Here is a 20503-nt window from a genome sequence, read left to right as displayed (position 1 = left end):
AATGATCAGATAGCTGTGTAATTTATGTGTTAGAGAAATATGGTACTGATGTGTAAAGTTGTATAAACAAATACCATATTAGCTAGGGCTCCTTGTGCTTGCCAAACACATGGTACACAAAGTAAGCGTGTACCCCCCTGAGGATATGAAACGTCCCCTTAGAAAAATTGTACACGACTGTGCTTAAACTGACACACAATAGTTTTTAGCGCAACGCAATCTGACTTTCAATAATCCCTACAAAAGAATGGCCCTGACTAACATTAACCTATACCTTTCACAAATCACTTACCTCACAAAAAATCTTCGTTACTCGAACTACTGCAATACAGCGAGCACCACTACTGCCAGCTAAATAAAAGATTCAAACTACTGAATGCACTAACTACTGATAGGCATAGTTAGCGAATGAAAGATTTTAATAGAGAACAAACAATGTATTTACCTTAATAGTCATAATATATATATATATATATATATATATATATATATATATATATATATATATATCAGTTCATGACACCAATTCTTACAAATTTCAAAACTCCGCCATCTCTCTCCCCACGTCCACCACTGCTGGCGGCTCACCTCCAACTGCGCAACGCTACGCGCTGTTAGCATCCAGCTGCCGCTGCCCAACACTACAGTGGTGAGTATTACAACAATGTCAACCAGCCACAGACTACACACGGCACAGCTAGTGATTTTCATACAGAGCGCTACGTGGCGGCGGCGTTACCAATTAAAAAAAAACTAAACATCCTACTTACAACCTAAGGACATCACACACATCCATGCTATTTAGTCTTTGACTTTTGATCTTTATCATATCTGTGAAAATGTTTTTATTGGTTGTATGTGTTACGTGAAATACAACGCTTATACAATCTTCAAAGTGTTTAATCCATACTTTCACACTACTCGTTGCATAATGCGCATGCAGATGCGTTTTGCACTGAGACAGCGTGGGAGGGGAGCAGGCGGTGTTCACATTATGAGCTATGCTTCTCTGAACAGGCAGACATGCGAGGGCAGCTGATGTTATTGCTTGCACAAAGCTTACTTATTCTCCATCTCTCCAGCATTCATCATAATTAAACTACTTATAAGCGAGCGCAGATGCAGGTAAGCGCTAGTCTGAAATAAAAGTACTGAGCTTAGCAGTTGGGGAAGGCTATAAAAGAAGAGAGAAGCAGATGATGTACAAATTACTGCAACAACCAGATATTGTACACAACATGTTTACAGGAAGACTTGGATGGTCAGCACATAGTGCGCACTTACTTGTACATCGTAGCACCAAAGTTTTGAAGATCTGCAAGAAAACATCCGGTTATCAGAGCAAGTGACAGATGTTTAAAGTCATAAACGACCTACCACACATGGGTGTTGATTCGAACTTGATGTAAGCATTCCAGCAGTGCAGTTGCTGGTGGGAGGTTATTAGTCCGATACGTAGTCGATCTACATAGGCTGGGTCAATATGTAAGCAGCTATGTATGTGACTGAATAAATAAGTGACATTGTCAGGGCTCAGTGTGAATGTTTCTTTGGCAATGAAACGCTTTACATATATTATTCTAATGAATGAAGTACCTAGATATTAACATACAGGGTGGTCAGAAACAGTGCGGAAAGCTTGTACGAGAGTTGCAGGATACGTTTTCTCTTATTTTTTATATTTATTTATTGGGGTTTTGGGTTTAACCAGTTACCCAGGGAATTCAGTATTTACAGATTTGGTATACAGTAACATGTATACAACATACGCATTATAAATTACATTAATAACATCTAAACTACATGGCACATTATGTGTATTGACAACTCAATGCAGTCCATACGTTACGACTTCTCATCCTGGATTCTTACTGTCTACTTCTAACTGATTATCCGCTTCTTGCGGAGCCCGGGCAGTACTGACGTAAGCCATTGTGGATAGCTTCCGGAATAGGTCCGTCACGGATGTGCGTTTGGGAATTCCGTTCTGATCAAGGCCCTGAGAAACTTACGGCGTTGACTATCACAGCGTAAACATCTTACTGTTACATGGCTGAGTTCTCCAATTTCAGTGGTGGTGTTCGCAGTATGAGAATAAAATAGGATGTGCTGAGAAATTGTTGTTAAGAAAACAATGCGATGCGTTGCGCCGTTCCCGCGTTCCTTAATACTGAGGTTAACCAATAAGGCCTATGCTCTCCCAAATTCAAAGGGCACACCAGATAAATAAGTATCAGCTGTTCTCACAGCGTACGAGTCTACTCAACCTTTGGCTAGGGTTCGAATTTACTCAGGTCTGTGTCCAATTTCTGTGTCGCTGTCATGTTCGGAAACCAAACGAAGAACACGTTTTGAGGCACCATTTCTGGCTAGTCGCTTGAAATTTCGCGAGCAGCGGCTTCATTGGAATATAGTCTTACGTGCTGCGAAATAATTCTCGTTAGACTTCATACGCTTCATACAGTTTTATTAAGACTTTCAAAAGATTTATTGAAATTTTAGATCCAATTTCATCACTGTATATTTTCAGATACATGAAATGCCGGCCGCGGTGGTCTCGCGGTTCTAGGCGCGCAGTCCGGGACCGTGCGACTGCTACGGTCGCAGGTTCGAATCCTGGATGTGTGTGATGTCCTTAGGTTAGTTAGGTTTAAGTAGTTCTAAGTTCTAGGGGACTGATGACCACAGCAGTTGAGTCCCATAGTGCACAGAGCCATTTGAACCAAAGCCCCAAACACACAATAATCCTACTGCACAGTAGTTGTAAATATATGTCTCATTTTTTGCGCACTTACGAAGTCCAGGATTGAAGGTCACTATTTGAGAAATACTTATACGATTTTCTATGTTGCAACTCATTAATTAAACGAGCCAGAGTTAAGATATTAGTACTTCATAGTACAAAAATAACAAACGTCAGGGGTCCACTACGCCACAGCTAGGTGGGTAGCGCGGGCTGTGTGGAAGGAACGGAGCTGTTTTCTAGGTTAGAGGCTCTCTAGAAAGTAAAGTAAGGGAAACGGTCTGAAAGGGGTCTGGGCAAACATAGGGCGATAGCAGACGTAGCAGAAGTTGGTAATGTACTTGCTAATCCTCGAAGCTGTCTAGAGATAGAACCTGAGTTCTAAGCGCTGACAGAAAGCACTGAAGCTCGAATCGTTGTAGGTACGGAAAGATGACTAAAGTCGGCATAATCCAGACGAACTTTTTACAGAAGGTCTAGTTGTGTTCGGAAAAAAATAGATTTAATACAGTTTATTGCTATCAGGAGTCGTTTACCTTCTAGTGAAATTGAAGTACAGGCTACACTTGACAACTGGAATAAATTAATAATTGATTCGTTTTACCGACCTGCAGATTCGGGAGATACACCTTCTAAAACGTTCAAAGACAATTTGAGAAATCGTACTCAATGCTTTCTTAGAAATTTATTTTGAACAATTAGTTCAGGAATACAACTGAAGTGTTAAAGGCTGTGAAAACATACTTGACCTCTTAGCAACAAATAATCCTGATCAAATAGCATCATGACAGATGGAGGGACTAGTGACACAATGTAGTTGCATCCAGGCTGAATACCGTAACATTCAAACCCACCAACAATAAACGCAAAATATATCTATTTAAAAAAAACAGATAAACACTTGACGCCTTCCTAAGAGACAGACTAAACTCCTTCCAATCTATGTAAGCGTTGACCAGATGTAGTTTCAGTTCAAAGGAATACTATTGACGGCAGTTTAGAGATACGTACCACACAAATTAACGAGAGATGGTTCAAATCAAATGGCCCTGAGCACTATGGGACTTAACTCCTGAGGTCATCAGTCCCCTAGAATTTAGAACTACTTAAACCTAGCCAACCTAAGGACATCACACACATCCATGCCCGAGGCAGGATTAGAACCTGCTACCGTAGCGGTCGCGCCGTTCCTGTCAGTAGCGCCTAGAACCGCTTGGCCACGCCAGCCGGCTAATGAGAGATGAAACCGTCCTCACAAGGAACATAAAGAAGGTCAGAAGCATGGAAAATTTGAAAGAAAGTAAAATCCCCAAGCTCCGTGATGTTTTGCAGAACGAAATACAGAGAGATCGTCAGTGCTAGCTACTTCTAATAGTTCTCTCTATACATCTGTTCTGTCTAGAAATCTGTCAGAAAATCCATAGAGATTCTGGTCATATGTAAAGTACACTAGCGGCAGGACACAATCAGTACCTTCCCTACACGATAGCAAAGGTAATATTACTGATGCTCATGCTATTAAAGCGGAGTTACTAAAGGCAAGTTTCCGAAATTCCTTCACGAGAGAAGGCTGCTGTGGCCCGCGGGATTCTACTTTCATGAAAATCGCACAGCCGCTGAAAAAAAAAAAAGTTAAGGTGTCGTGGTAGGACGGATGCGTGCGATCTAGAGCAGTAAAAACGCCTGGTATAAATTGTAAAGGGCTGTTTAAGGATGAAGTGACCCAAAAACCACTCTGAGGGATCAACGCCGAAACGCCGTTGAGGAGTGGGAAAACCTGGACCAACAGTGCCTCGATGAACATTTGTGTAGTATGCCGCGACGAATACAGGCAAGCATCAATGCAAGAGGACATGTTACCGGGTATTAGAGGTACCGGTATGCACAGCAATCTGTTCACCATATCTGAAAATCCCGCTGTATGGTGGTACGACATGCAATGTGTGGTTCTCATGAGCAATACGAAAGGGCGGAAATGATATTTATGTTAATCTCTATACCAATTTTCGGTACTGGTTCCGAAACTTCCGGAACTCTAGGAATCGTGGTGAAGCAAAACCTTCTCACGAACTAACGCATATGTATGTCTCCCTTCCTTTGGTCTACTGGAAGGCCGCGCTCGGACCACCGCCCATCCGAAACCAGGACCGCAACAGCCCAGGCAGTTCCAGAGAGCGTGTGAATTTCTCCGGCAGCGTGTACAGGACCCACCGGAGCCTTTCTCGGGCGTTCTAAACGGCGAGGTGACGAGATTGAATTTAATAATTTTACAGTAAGTTAGTTACAAAAGTTAGTAACTGTGTACATGTCTTGACGCCATTTAACTTGTTGCACCGGCTGAAATAATACTCGCCATTCCAGTGGTGGTCTTTGCCTTTTTTCTTGTGGAGCCGAAATGATACTATGGCACATAAAATTAAATGAAACAACACGTTTACTGTTACCAGTCACTGTTTTAGGTATCTCCACGACGCTTTTCAAAGGTTTAAACCTCCATCATCGGTGGATTTACATTAGTTAGTATGACATATATTTGTGTGTTGTTTTATGATTTGATGGAGGAACTTGTGGCACTTTCTAGTGGAGAAACAAGACACTGTTTCAGAACATGGTTTTGGGCTTCTTCTGACAAAAAATTATATATAACTTTGAAGGTAAAACAAGTAAAGCAGAGTACCTCCAGTGGTCACAGGTTATTTCGCTGTCATAACATATCATTTGTATACTGTCATATTTGTAAACAAATATGGCGCCTGGAAACTGCCAGTTGCAAGGTTCAAAAAATCGTTCAAATTGTTCTGAGAACTATAGGACTTAACATCTGAGGTCATCAGTCCCCTAGACTTAGAACTACTTAAACCTAACTAACCCAAGGACAGCACACACATCCATGCCCGAGGCAGGATTCGAACCTGCAACCGTAGCAGCAACGCGGTTCCAGACTGAAGCGCCTAGAACCACTCGGCCACAATGGCCGGCTGCAAGGTTTTCTTCATCATAACAACGATGTATATTCTGTGTACTTTGCGATAATGTCTTCTCTTCTGCTATACGAAACTTGCACACAGCAGTTTCCACACGCCATATTTGTTTACAAATATGACAGTATACATGTGACATGTTATGACAGCGAAAGGAACCTGTGACCACTGGAGGTACTCTATTTTATTTATTTTATGTTTGTAGTTAGATATTAGTTAATTTTTTGTCAAAAGAAGCCCAAAATATTGTCTTCTTTCACCACTCAAAAATAAAAAAAATGAAAATTCATAACACAACACACACACAAATGTCATACAAACTAATGTAAATCCACCCGACGATGAAGGTTTAAACCTTTGAAATGCGTCGTGGAGATAAATGAAACGGTGACTGGTAACAGTAAACTTGTTTCACTTAATGAAAATAAGTCAAGGTAAAGGCTAGCCTAAAATGTTCGCATTTAAAACACATAAAATGTTAAACACTTCATTATTACATGAAAAAGATACTTAACTTTGTTACAGTTCATGACCACGAGAAACTCAAGAGTACTTATCACTGTCAAGGAACATTAAGCAATCACCTGACACAGCCGAGTCAGGTGGCGCAGTGGTTACACATTGGACTGGCATTCTGGAGGACGCCGATTCAAATCCGTGTCCGCCCATCCTGATTTAGGTTTCCTCTGATTTCTCTAAATCGCTTCAGTCAAATGTCAGGATGGCTCTTTTGAAAGGGCACGGCCGACTGCCTTCTGATCCATCTATAATCCGATGGGACTGTTGACCTCGTTGATTGATACCCTCCCCCAAATCAACCAACCTGTCACTTCATACAGAACATGATACATGATAAATATTTATGCATAGTTCCATCTGTTACAGCTGTCGCACTGCTGACTCGGTAGAGACACGATGGTGCCATTTTCGTCGATGATTGCTTACCTGGCTGAGCAGCACTACACTCAGACCTAAGCAAGCGAGCTGGCGTCATTGCGTATGGAAACTCTTCTGAGTGTGTCTACGCCTCCGTCTCTCATTCTGCATTGCTTCCGGCAACGACTATGTCTGGAGAACAGGCAGGCCACTCCATTCGTCTGCTATCTTCTGTTTCAAGGTACTCCTCCACGGTGGCAGCTAGGTGGGGCAGTGCGTTATCATCCATCGGGAGGAAAGTGGGACCTACTGCACCCCTGAAAAGACAGACATACTGGTAAACAATGATGTCCCAATATAGCAGACCTGTTGCAGTCAAAGACATGCAGTGGTGTACGTGCACCAATCATAATCCCACCCCACACCATCAAACCACGACCACCACATAGGTCCCTTCCAAGGACATTGAGGGATTGGTATCTGGTTCCTGGTTCACGCCAGATGAAAACCCGGCGAGAATCACTGTTCATACTACACCTCGTCCTTGAACATACCTGGGACCATTGTTCCAATGACAATGCCAGGCATGGGGGGGTTGGGGGGGGGGAGCCGTTCTAGGAGCTACGTTCGCAGGTTCGAATCCTACTTCGGGCATGGATGTGTGAGATGCCCTTAGGTATCTCTGTAGGAATCAACATGGTTTCCGGAAACAGCGATCGTGTGAGACCCAACTCACTTTATTTGTTCATGAGACCCAGAAATTATTGGATACAGGCTCCCAGGTAGATGCTATTTTCCTAGATTTCCGGATGAGGTTCGATACAGTTCCGACTGTCGCCTGATAAACAAAGCAAGAGCCGACGGAATATCAGACCATCTGTGTGGCTGGATTGAAGAGTTTTTAGCAAACAGAACACAGCATGTTGTTATCAATAGACAGACGTCTACAGACGTTAAAGTAACCTCTGGCCTGCCACAGGGGAGTGTTATGGGACCATTGCTTTTCACAATATACATAAATGACTTAGTAGATAGTGTCGGAAGTTCCATGCGGCTTTTCGCGGATGATGCTGTAGTATACAGAGAAGTTTCAGAATTAGAAAATTGCAGCGAAATGCAGGAAGATCTGCAGCGGATAGGCACTTGGTGCACGGAGTGGCAACTGAACCTTAACATAGACAAATGTAATGTATTTCGAATACATAGAAAGAAGGATCCTTTATTGTATTATTATAAGATAGCGGAGCAACCACTGGTAGCAGTTACTTGTGAAAAATATCTGGGAGTATGCCTACGAACGATTTGAAGTGGAATAATTACATAAAATTAAATGTTGGTAAGGCGGGTGCCAGGTTGAAATTCATTGGGAGTGTACTTAGAAAATGTAGTACATCAACAAAGGAGGTGGCTTACAAAAGACTCGTTCGTCCTATACTTGAGTATTGCTCATCAGTGTGGGACCCGTATCAGGTCAGGTTGACAGAGGAGATAGAGAAGATCCAAAGAAGGGCGGCGCGTTTCGCCACAGGCTTATTTAGTAAGCGTGATAGCGTTACGGAGATGTTTAGCAAACTCAAGTGGCAGACTCTGCAAGAGAAGCGCTCTGCATCGCGTTGTAGCTTGCTAGCCAGGTTTCGAGAGGGTGCGTTTCTGGATGAGGTATCGAATATATTGCTTCCCCCTACTTATACCTCCCGAGGAGATCACGAATGTAAAATTAGAGAGATTCGAGCGCCCACGGAGGCTTTCATACAGTCGTTCTCCCGCGAACCATACTGGTCTGGAACAGGAAAGGGAGGTAATGAGAGTGGCACGTAAAGTGCCCTCCGCCAGACACCGTTGGGTGGCTTGCAGTGTATAAATGTAGATATAGATTGCGACCACATCGACAGACTTTGGTTCAACTGCCTTCCTCTCTCCGCCATAGTGCACGTTAGAAGAATATGTCCTTTCCAACTTTCTAATAATTTTCTCCGAACCCTTAGCAGACACCGAACCAATGCCTTTTTTCATACATTTGTCAGCCTGGAAGTTCCACAGGGCTACTGGCTCACGGTCTCCGTTCTTGTAAAAGAGCAGCGCTCTATCCTTCATGGGGACAGCCATGTTTGACGTCTGTTGGTGACCACTTTCTGACGCTTACAGCCCCATCTGCTCGCCAAATTTTCGTGAAATTGTGAAAAGCAATGGCCCCATAACACTCCCCTGTGGCACACCAGAAGTTATTTTAACGTCTGTAGACGTCTGTCTATTGAGAACAACATGCTGTGTTCTGTTTGCTAAAAACTCTTCAATCCAGCCACACAGCTGGTCTGATATTCCGTAGGCACTTATTTTGTACATCAGGCGACAGTGCGGAACTGTGTCGAACGCCTTCCGGAAATCAAGGAAAATGGCATCTACCTGTAAGCCTGTATCTAATATTTTCTGGGTCTCATGAACAAATAAAACTAGTTGGGTCTCACACGATCGCTGTTTTCGGAATCCATGTGGATTCCCGCAGAGTAGACTCTGGGTTTCCAGAAATGATATTATACGCGAGCACAAAACATGTTCTAAAGTGGTACAACAGATCGATGTCAGAGATATAGGCCTATAGTTTTGCGCATCTGTACGACGATCCTTCTTGGAAACTGGAACACTGGGATATGCCGGTCGAACGGTGGTGTGTGAACATGGTGTGCAAGGGGGGGTTTTCCCAAACGTAAAATATTCCTGCGAGCATGGTGCATAAAATCCTACGAAACATCCTCCGTTGCTACCCGTACAAAAGCACCCATGTTCAGGAGATGCTTCCTGCAAAGTTGCCAGCAAGACAAACGTTCACTCCGGAATCTTTTTCTCCCACTGACGCTGACAATGGATAGCCTTGGGACAGAAGAAGACCATTTGCATCTCCAAGGACATGGCAATACACAGAACTGCAGAATATGGGTAACTGGAAATCCGCACGCGCATCAGAGATGCAAACGTGAGTGTGTGTGGTGCGGGTTGACAGCATTGTTTATCGTAGGGGTGCATCTTTTCGACGAGACGATCCCTGCAGCTTGTTTTACCTGTACCGTCAGTGTTGAAATCTTTAGAACCTTTGTACAGTGTGGATCTATGACTAGAATAATTTTTATCCAAGACTGCACTCGTCCGCAATTTTCAAAGCTAGTGAAGCGGCTGCTGCAGAGGCTTGCAGAATTGCTGGAATTATCAGCCGTCATTTCCCTACAGCCTGGTGGTCAAGATCACCTGATGTTAACCTGTTTGACATCTGGCTGTGGGGTTATATGATATATCTGTTCAGAGCTCCAATTAAGAACATAACTGAATTGAAGGCACGCATTGCGCAACATGTTCTAGACGTGACCTCCGCTACACTCCAATCTGTTGTGAAACGTCTCAAACGACGGTGGACAACTTATTGAACATGTCTTGCACTAATCGCACGACAGAAAGAGACTGATGTCATTTTGCATTTTATGCGGTTTTTGGCCCCATGAAAATTAAAGCCCGATGTCATTGTGTATATAATTAAAAAAGGAAGTCATTTTTCTCATATACAGTGATTCAAAAGTTACTGGTCACACTCCTTGTGTGTAATGTATGGACCAAAATAAGAGTAAGACGTTAAATAAATTTTTTTCTGTAACTGCTTTACTACCGTGTTATGGTGCAAAATGTTATTTGTGGTGGGCATTATATCATGGCGTTCTATGATGGGTCAGTATAGATGTTTGGCGTGTCGTGTTCCCCTGAAAATCGACAAGTATTGCTTTTTCGATGGTGCCCCTATATGTTTGAGTCGGAAGGCAAGAGAGTATCTCAAAGTTGCCAATCCCCGTAAGCGCACAGGTCGTTCACAACCAGTTGCTTGGCCCGCAGGATATCCGTGTCTTAAATCCTTGACTTCTACCCTTGCGGACGTTTCAAAGACACAATTTGTAGTATTGCAATTGAGGATGTAGCACAGCTACAGTAGTGAACTGAAGATAGTTTTGCAACTGTGCAGAATGTGATGACTGGAACCTGCAATATTCCGAGAGCGTTAAGAACTCGAGAACGTCAGTGTCTTCGTCCACATGGATATCGTTTTCAAGATGTCCTGGGATAAATCCTGGGGTATACATACAGTGAGTAGTGCAGTTGAATATCGGGATCCGACGTGTCGTTACTTACCGAGAAGAACTAATTTTGTGTTTGTGTCGCACTTGTGAGCCCTACTCTACTGTATAGCTCTGAAATAAGGCAGTGTCAGTTTTAACATTTTCCTCGTATTTTGATGGATGCATTACACCCACAAACTGTTTACAGTTACTTTTGAACCGCCCTTTATATGCAGCGGATGACTTAAAATCGACCAAGGCGGAAGGAATAGATAACATTGTATCATAATTTCTAAAATAATTGGGGGAAAGGGGAAACAAAATGATTATTCACGTGAGTGTGTAAAATGTATGAGTCTGGCAATATACCATCAGACTTTCGGAAAAATACTATGCAAGCAATTCCTAAGATTCGAAGTGCGGAAAAGTGTGACAACTATCTCAGAATCGGCATAACAGCTCATGCATCCAACTTGCTGACAAGAATAATATACAGAAGTATGGAAAAGAAAACTGAAGATGTGTGAGACGACGATTAGTTTGGATTTAGGAAAGTTAAAGGCACCAGAGACTCAGTTCTGATGCTGCAGCTGATAATGAAAGCAAGATTAAAGAAAAATCAACACATGTTCACAGGATTTGTCGACCTAGACCGGGTCAAAAAGGGTGTAAGTTAGGGAGATAGTTTTCACGATTTTCGAGGAAGCAATGATTGAAATAAAGGAAGTGTTCAAAAACGAAATTAAATTTCTAGGTAAAAGGATTTCAGTGTTGACTCGTTGATGCAATTGCTATTTTCAGTGAAAGTGACAAGGAATTACAGGTATTGCGACGGGTCAGGCTCTTATCGCGCAGTTTCCTTTCCCTGAAAGAAAATCCACCTACCTCGTTTCTTAGGTAGTTGCTGCACTCGCCTCTCCTGATAGCAGCTACTGGAAAAATTGCAGAAAAGCAGTGTTGAAGAAACTGCAATTTAATAGCCGCTCACCGGAGGCCGCGATACATGTTTGCTGAAATACAATCTATGAGCAATCTTCCTAAATAAATTGAGTTATTGGAATGGTAGTAATTGTTTACTCAAACGAGAACGCGAAGTTGGTAATTCTATTTAAGCTCTTTATTGTCTTTAAGCCTGATCATCAGCCCGCTAATCTACGTTTGAAGAAAGTTCAGTTCACAATTCTATCCACACTCAAACCCCGCCAGAATTAGCTTTCAAAGTTACGGAATTTACTTAACTGCAACACAGACGATTTTCTAACATACACGTTTGCAGTCGATGTTCAATAATAGTTCGTTTTTTAACGTTAATGCTCGCCATAAGCACTTAGTAAAAGTTTACGAAGTACCGCCACGCTTTTAATTATTAAAGTTACTCGCGTCTTTCGCGGAACGAAAAGTCACAACTCGCTCAAACTCACACTACGCGTTACTGGACTCTTCCAGTCTCAAATCGCACAGTACCGAACCGATGAAGCCGTTTTATGACTTCATTTTACACATTATTCGCGAGGACACATCAAGCATGTCTCTTCTCGATCACAGTTCCTTCGCGACTCCTCATCCACTCGCGACTCACTCTCCTAGTCTGCTAACCGTCCTCGCATCTCATTGGCTCACACATCACACAGCCAATCAGAATTAACTCTTTGGGTGCGCCTCGCGCCAAAATCTAGCACGCACCAGTCATGACTTCTGAATCATTTACGTCATGATTTCTTGTTACACAAAATTTACTGTATAATTTAACAAACCGAAAGGAAAACTAGACTTTACTTTATTTCCAGAAATTATTTAAATACTCGCGAACGTTCTGGCTGCTTGTACAATACCATACACTCTTGGACATCCGACATTCACTAAGATGGGGAACCACTGGCGACTCTGTTCCCACGGTTACATCGTCTGAACACTTGCGAGTTCCAACCTAGATTTTATACACTTGCAAAGAATGGCGAATGTCCCTCTTTCATTCACTCAGGCACACTCATTCACTCTCACCTACTCATATAAAATAACTGTTCACAAAAATTCAAAACATTTATGGTTTTAACAAAGTTATAGGTGAATTTCTAAAAGTAAAATTCTCAAAATAAATACAAAAGCACGGAAGGTGATTTTGTTTCATAGTTGGATGGTCACTGAAGGTGATCTATACATAATGGTATTTATTTAGACTCGAAAATTGTAGAAATTTGCGTTTTCTGTAAGATTTTTCTAATTTCCAAAATATGCAGGTTTCAAAGCTCAACTTTGGATGACTTATTTTTATTCATAACAGAAACTAGTATATTAACTTTTAATTTCCTCAGGTTCCTCAGTTAGAAGTTATTAAAGATGAAAGTTCCACGTTATACACGCGGCTAGTTAGCGCACAGGTCTTACATTCTCACGGTACAGACATGCCATATGGTCGTGACGTCAGACGAACGGACACCGGTAATCTGCCCGCTACAGCACATATGCTAATCTGATGGCTACTTTACAGTCTGTCTACATTTCACAGTAAATATTTGATAGAAAACTGTGCGCTCGCACTAGTTGCGACGCCACAGTATGTTGAATGGAATCGTCTAATCAGCGCAGATTAGGGATTGAGAATAAATCAAATAAAGACGAGAGTAATTAGAAGTAGCCAAAAGGAGAATAGTGAGAATCTTAACTTGAGGACTGGCGGTGACGAAGTAGATGATGTTAAGGAATTCTACTACCTAGACAGCAAGATAACCAATGAAGGTAGGCGTAAGGAGGACATCAAAAGCAGACTAGCGCTGCAGAAACAGTGCATTCCTTGTCAAGAGAAGCATACTAGTATGAAAAATAAGTCTTACTCTGAAAAAGAATGTTCTGAGAATGTGCGGTTGGTGCACAGGTTTGTATGGTAGTCAGTCATGAGCTGTGGGAAAACCGGAACATAAGAGAATCGATGTATTAGAAATGTGGTGCTACAGTAGAATGTTGAAAATTAGGTGGACTGATAAGCTAAGGAATGATGAGGTTGTGCGCAGAACCAACAAGGAAAAGTTCATGTGGGAAACAGAGACAAGATGAAGAGATAGGATGATAGAACATGTGTTAAGTGATTAAGACTTGCACGTAGAAGCAGCAAGAAAAAGTTTAGGTGGGAAACAGAGACAAGATGAAGAGATAGGATGATAGAACATGTGTTAATAGATTAAGACTTCAAACAATAACTTCCTTGGTACTAGAGGGTAGAGGGTAAAAGTTGTATAGGAAGACAGAGATTGGAATGCACACGGCACGCAGCAAATAACTGGGGACGTAGGTTGCACGTGCTACACTGAGATGTAAAGGTTCAATGGTGCACCAGTGTATGAAAAACTGTTATTTGAGTGCGTTGAATTGATGCTATGGTGAAAGGCATATGCCGACTGTGGGAATCGGACGTTCCGTGCTACGAACGCATCTTTGTGTACCAAAGATTTTGTTTTATGAACTCTTTGTGAAGGAAGTGGCGACATCGGACGTGTGAGAGGAGGATAAGGATTGTATTGTTGTGAGACGCCATTACGGTATATAGTAAATGTTCAAATAGTTTTATGCACAAAATAGAATCTAATAACTATCATCAAGAACTCAAGGTGTGTATATCTCCATGCCGATACTAGTTAATTATCAAGGTACAGATATTACGAGACGTTGATCATTCGGAGATCGAGTTTGGTACGCTAGAGAGAAACGGCATTGTCAATGGTCAGAATTCGTCAAGAGATTATCTCTGAATTAATCAACTTTAACTTGCTAAATAGTTGGACATATCATACAGACCCATCAAACAACATACCACACTGCTGTGCCGAACGATCTGCGTAACGAGTAAAGGTTTTTTGAGATCGCAGGTTGAGTAGATAACAACGAGGAATTTTGGCGAGATCGCCGCTGCGGAATACGTCTCCTGCTGTCCGCCTGCGTAGCTGGTTGGTAACAAGCTCGCCTCCCATGGAAGCGGTCCCGGGCATGATTCCCGGCCGGGATGGAGATTTTCTCCGCTCGGGTACTGGGTGTATTGTTGTCCTCATCATCATTTCATACTCACCTCCACGAGCAAGTCTCCCAATGTGGCGTCGAATGAAATAAGACACGCACTTGGCGGCCAAAGTGTCCCGAATCGGGGCCTCCCGGCCAACGATGCAATTTCCATTTTACATCTATTGCTCTTTTGTGGATTTAAAACGAAATATTTTCCTGATTCTAAGGAGAGTATGTAGGGGCTTATCTCAATAGGGGTAACATGGATACTGTCTACATGAAAATTAAAGAGACCTTTGGAAAAAATAGAACCACTTGTATGAATATCAAGAGCTCACATGGAAACCCAGTTCTAAGCAAAAACAGGAAAGCAGAAAAGTGGAAGGAGTATATAGAGGGTCTGTACAAGGCCCATGTACTTGAGGACAATATTATGGAAACGGGAGAGGATGTAGATGAAGATGAAATGGGAGATATGATTCTGCGTGAAGAGTTTGACAGAGCACTGAAAGACCTGAGACATAACAAGGCCCCAGGAGTAAACAACATTCCATTAGAACTACTGGCAGCCTTGGGAGAGCCAGTCCTGACCAAACTCTACCATATAGTGAGCAAGATGTATGACACAGGCGAAATACCCTCAGACTTCAAGAAGAGTATAATTAATCAAATCCCAAAGAAAGCAGGTGTTCAAAGATGTGAAAATTACCGAACTGTCAGTTTAATAAGTCACAGCTGCAAAATACCAACGCGAATTATATACAGACGAATGGAGAAATTGCTAGAAGCCGACATCTGGGAAGATCAGTTTGGATTCCGTAGAAATATTGCAACACGTGAGGTAATACTGACCTTATGACTTATTTTAGAAGCTGGATTAAGGAAAGGCAAACCTACCTTTCTAGCATTTGTAAACTTAGAGAAAGCTTTTGACAACGTTGACTGGAATACTCTCTTTCAAATTCTGAAGGTGTCAGGGATAAAATACAAGCAGCGAAAGGCTATTTACAATTTGTACAGAAACCAGATGGCAATTATAAGAGTCAAGGGACATGAAAGGGAAGCAGTGACTCGGAAGAGAGACAGAGTTGTAGCGTGTCCCCGATGTTATTCAATCTGTATATTGAGCAAGCATTAAAGGAAAAAAAAGAAAAATTTGGAATAGGTGTTAAAATCCATGGAGAAGAAATAAAACTTTGAGGTTCGCCGATGACATCGTAATTATATGAGAGACAGCAAGGAACTTGGAAGAGCGGTTGAACGGAATGGACACTGTCTTGAACGGGGGATATAACATCAACATCAACAAAGCAAAACATGGATAATGGAATGTAGTCGAATTAAGTCGGGTGATGCTGGGGGAATTAAATTAGGAAATGAGACACTTAAAGTAGTAAAGGAGTTTTGCTATTTGGGGAGCAAAATAACTGATGATGGTCGATGTAGAGGGGATATAAAATGTAGACTGGCAATGGCAAGGAAAGCGTTTCTGACGAAGAAAAATTTGTTAACATCGAGTGTAGGTTTAAATGTCATGAAGTCGTTTCTGCAAGTATTTGTATGGAATGTAGCCATGTATGGAAGTTAAATATGGATGATAAATAGTTTGGACAAGAAGAGAATAGAGGCTTTCGAAATGTGGTGCTACAGAAGAATGCTGAAGATTAGATGGGTAGATCACATAACTAATGAGGAGGTATTGAATAGGATTGGAGAGAAGAGGAGTTTGTGGCACAACGTGACCAGACGAAGGGACCGGTTGGTAGGACATATTCTGAGGCATCAAGGGATCACAAATTTAGCATTGGAGGGCAGCGTGGAGGGTAAAAATCATAGAAGGAAACAAAGAGATGAATACACTAAGCAGATTCAGAAGGATGTAGGTTGCAGTGGGTACTGGGAGATGAAGAAGCTTGCACAGCATAGAGTAGCATGTAGAGGTGCATGAAGTGTCTGGACTGAAGACTACAACAACAACAACAAGGAGAATAAAGACAAATGGAAATACGGAACTAAGTTAAACTAACTAAAACCAATAACTAAACCAATAATTAAAATAAAAGTACACATAAGGAGTATTTCTTTATAATAATAAATATAGAATATTTTTAATTAACTAACCAAGAATAATATATCAAAGGAGAGGCATTAGTTGCGGTAGTTGATAACTCTTCCGAGTTATATGGCCGTGGTCCATGGAATTCTTCTCTTGCTAACGTTTCGTCCAACACTACGTTGGACATCCTCAGAGGTATGACTGGTGCTGCTGAGTCAGCAGGACCAGCCATACCTCTGAGGATGGCAACCGTAGTATTGGACGAAACGTTAAGAATAGAAGAATTCCATGGACCACAGCCATATAACCCGGAAGTATTATCAACAACAGTACCATCCGGTCGTGAAAGACTTCATTGTATAATTAGTTGCAGGCCTCATCATACCAGTCATTAAACTGATAACTTAAAAAAAAGTTTTCCCTTGCGTCAGTAATATGCTGTTCAAATTTGACATTCTAAGCAATGGTTATTTTTTTAGAGTATTTTGAAATTGAAACTTTGACTACGAACAGCCTACACTTGCCGCAGCTCTTTGTAGAACGCCACATTACGCTCCGTAACTTGCCACGTTGTGGGAATACGTTTTTAGTCAGCGAAATATTCCAACGCTGCCTGTCGATGCAAAGCAGATAGGTTGCCACATATACCGTGTCACGTTAAGTCTTACGTGACGAGACGAGTCTAGCGCTCCGTGACGAGACGGAAGTGAGACGGGCGCCAGACACTGCCGGATGGACGCTCAGCGGCGGCAGACGCTGGCAGCGGCTGTGGGGCCGTCGGCGGCCGTGTGATCGCGCCATTACCTGCCGCTCGCTCCCTCATATATATTCAAATCGGAATTTGCATTTCATGGACGCGAGCGGGCGCGCCGCCCGGCACGTAATGCCTTTCTAATTCCCGCGACTCGGCGAGTCGGCTCTCTTGTCGCGCGCGGGGGCGGCGGCGAGACGGGCAATCCGAGGCGCCCACGCCGGCGGCGGTGGCGGGCGGAGGGAAAGGGATTTGTCGCGGCGCCTGGCACGCACCGCCTGCGAAAGAGCGCGAACTTTCGTCGGGCTTCCGCTGGCGAAGGCGCTGTAAACAAGCAGGAGCAGGTGTGGCACCCACTGGAGAGCCGTTCCGGGAGCTCTGCTGTGCGTATAGACGCGAAGAGTTGTGCACTTTTGAGTTTGTTATAACGCAAGAGCATTAGAGTTTTACAGTAGAAGTTCCAAGAGATCAATATAGACGCATTAAATGGGAAATCTAAAGCTGCATAGCATTTCTAGACTATCGAGAAATTGAAAGCAGTGACATCCAATCTAGACCAGTTGCGCTAGAGTGTGTTTCGCTATTGGTCAATAAATTCTTTCTCACTCGAAAATTACACTACTGGCCATTAAAATTGCTACACCACGAAGAAGACGTGCTACACACGCGAAATTTAACCGACAGGAAGAAGATGCTGTCATATGCAAATGATTAGCTTTTAAGAGCACTCACACAAGGTTGGTGCCGGTGGCGACACCTACAACGTCCTCACATGAGGAAAGTTTCCAACCGATTTCTCATACACAAACAGCAGTTGACCGGCGTTGCCTGGTGAAACGTTGTTGTGATGCCTCGTGTAAGGAAGAGAAGTGCGTGCTATCACGTTTCCGACTTTGATAAAGGTCGGATTGTAAAGTACCGCGATTGCGGTATATCGTATCGCGACATTGCTGCTCTCGTTGGTCGAGATCCAATGACTGTTAGCAGAATAGGGAATCTGTGGGTTCAGAAGGGTAATACGAAACGCCGTGCCGGATCCCAACGGCCTCGTGCACCCACGTCTCGATCCGTGAGTCAGCATATGGGCTCGTTTACAGGACAACAACCATCTGCACGAACAGTTAGACGACGTTTGCAGCAGCATGGCTGAGGTTACCCTTGACGGTGCATCACAGACAGGAGCCCCTGCGATGGAGTACTCAACGACGTACCTGGCTGCACGAATGGCAAAATGTCATTTTTTCTGATGAATACAGGTTCTCTTTACAGCATCATGATAGTCTCATCCGTGTTTGGCGACATCGCGGTGAATGCACATTGGAACCGTGTATTCGTCATCGCCATACTGGCGTATCACCCGGGGTGATGGTATGGGGTGCCATTGGTTACAGGTCTCGGTCACCTCTTGTTCGCATTGACTGCACTTTGAACAGTGGACGTTACATTTCAGATGTGTTACGACCCGTAGCTCTACCCTTCATTCGATCCCTGCGAAACCCAACATTTCATGTTGCAGATCCTGTACGGGCCTTTCTGGGTACAGAAAATTTCGACTGTTGCCCTGGCCAGCACATTCTCCAGGTCTCTCACCAACTGAAAACGTCTGGTCAATGGTGGCCAAGCAACTGGCTTGTCACAATACGCCAGTCACTATTCTTGATGAACTGCGGTATCGTATTGAAGCTGTACCTGTACACGCCATCCAAGCTCTGTTCGACTCAATGCCCAGGCGTATCAAGGCCGTTATTATGGCAAGAGGTGGTTGTTCTGAAGGCTGATCTCTCAGGATCTATGCACCCAAACTGCGTGAAAATTTAATAACCTGTCCGTTGCCCAATGAATATCTGTGTATCATCTGCATTTCTTCTTGGTTGAGCAATTTTAATGGCCAGTAGTCTATACAGCATGCCAGTCCTTAATAATTACACAATGGCGCATACAGTGTGCCAAAAAATTATAAATACACCGATTACGCTTAGGATGTTGTGCGGGATGCAAACCGATCTGTTTTCAGGAAGCAGTCCATATCCGGAAATGCGCGGCTTGGGCGCTGCAGAGGGTCGAAGTCTGAGTACGACGGTTGTGACCGTTTGTTCCTATTATTTTGGTGTCTGAATACGGAAGGTACGCAACACTTTAGTCATCTGTGTGCCCCAGGGGAGCGACCGGAGCCTAATATCATTCCTGCTCATGCGTAACATTCCTTCACATAGCCCTTGTGTGCATCCTGCGGGGAGCTTCCGCTATCTGTCAGATGAGTAACGTGGTTCATAGAAGAGCGACATGTACCGGTACATAGGTGTGGAAATGAGATACCTGGTGTTTGCACACGGCAAAGCGAATTGCAATGGGAGATCCACCGCAAGGTTAATGTGGTGTCACCGCCAGACACCACACTTGCTAGGTGGTAGCCTTTAAATCGGCCGCGGTCCGTTAGTATACGTCGGATCCGCGTGTCGCCACTATCAGTCATTGCAGACAGAGCGCCGCCACAAGGCAGGTCTAAAGAGACTTCCTAGCACTCGCCCCAGTTGTACAGCGACTTTGCTAACAATGGTTCACTGACTTCTACGCTCTCATTTGCAGAGACGATAGTTAGCATAGCCTTCAGCTACGTTATTTGCTACGACCTAGCAAGGCGCCATGATCAGTTTCTATTGATATTGTAAATCATTTACCATCAAGAGCGACGTTCGTCATTAATGGATTAAAGTTAAGTATTCCACCAGCTACGTCCGTTTTTCTCAATTCTAATTCCCTTGTCATGTTCTAGATCTCACGCCAGCCTGCATGAGATTAAACGCGTGCGTTTCGGCCTCCTTTACGTATACGGGTTGGCTCTCCTGCCAAACACAACATTGGCGACGAGAGTAAAAGTGTTCTTATCCATATTGCCCTGATTCACTTGTGTAATGGCTTCGCCACAATCTCCAGATGTACTGTCCGAATTTTATCGCTTACAGAATCAGCAGACGCAGGCCTTACTGGATGTCCTTGGACAGCTCGTCCAGG

The sequence above is a fragment of the Schistocerca gregaria genome, chromosome 1, assembly GCF_023897955.1.
Source record: "Schistocerca gregaria isolate iqSchGreg1 chromosome 1, iqSchGreg1.2, whole genome shotgun sequence".
Classification (NCBI taxonomy): Eukaryota; Metazoa; Arthropoda; class Insecta; order Orthoptera; family Acrididae; genus Schistocerca; species Schistocerca gregaria.
Note: the sequence above shows the minus strand (reverse complement) of the source record.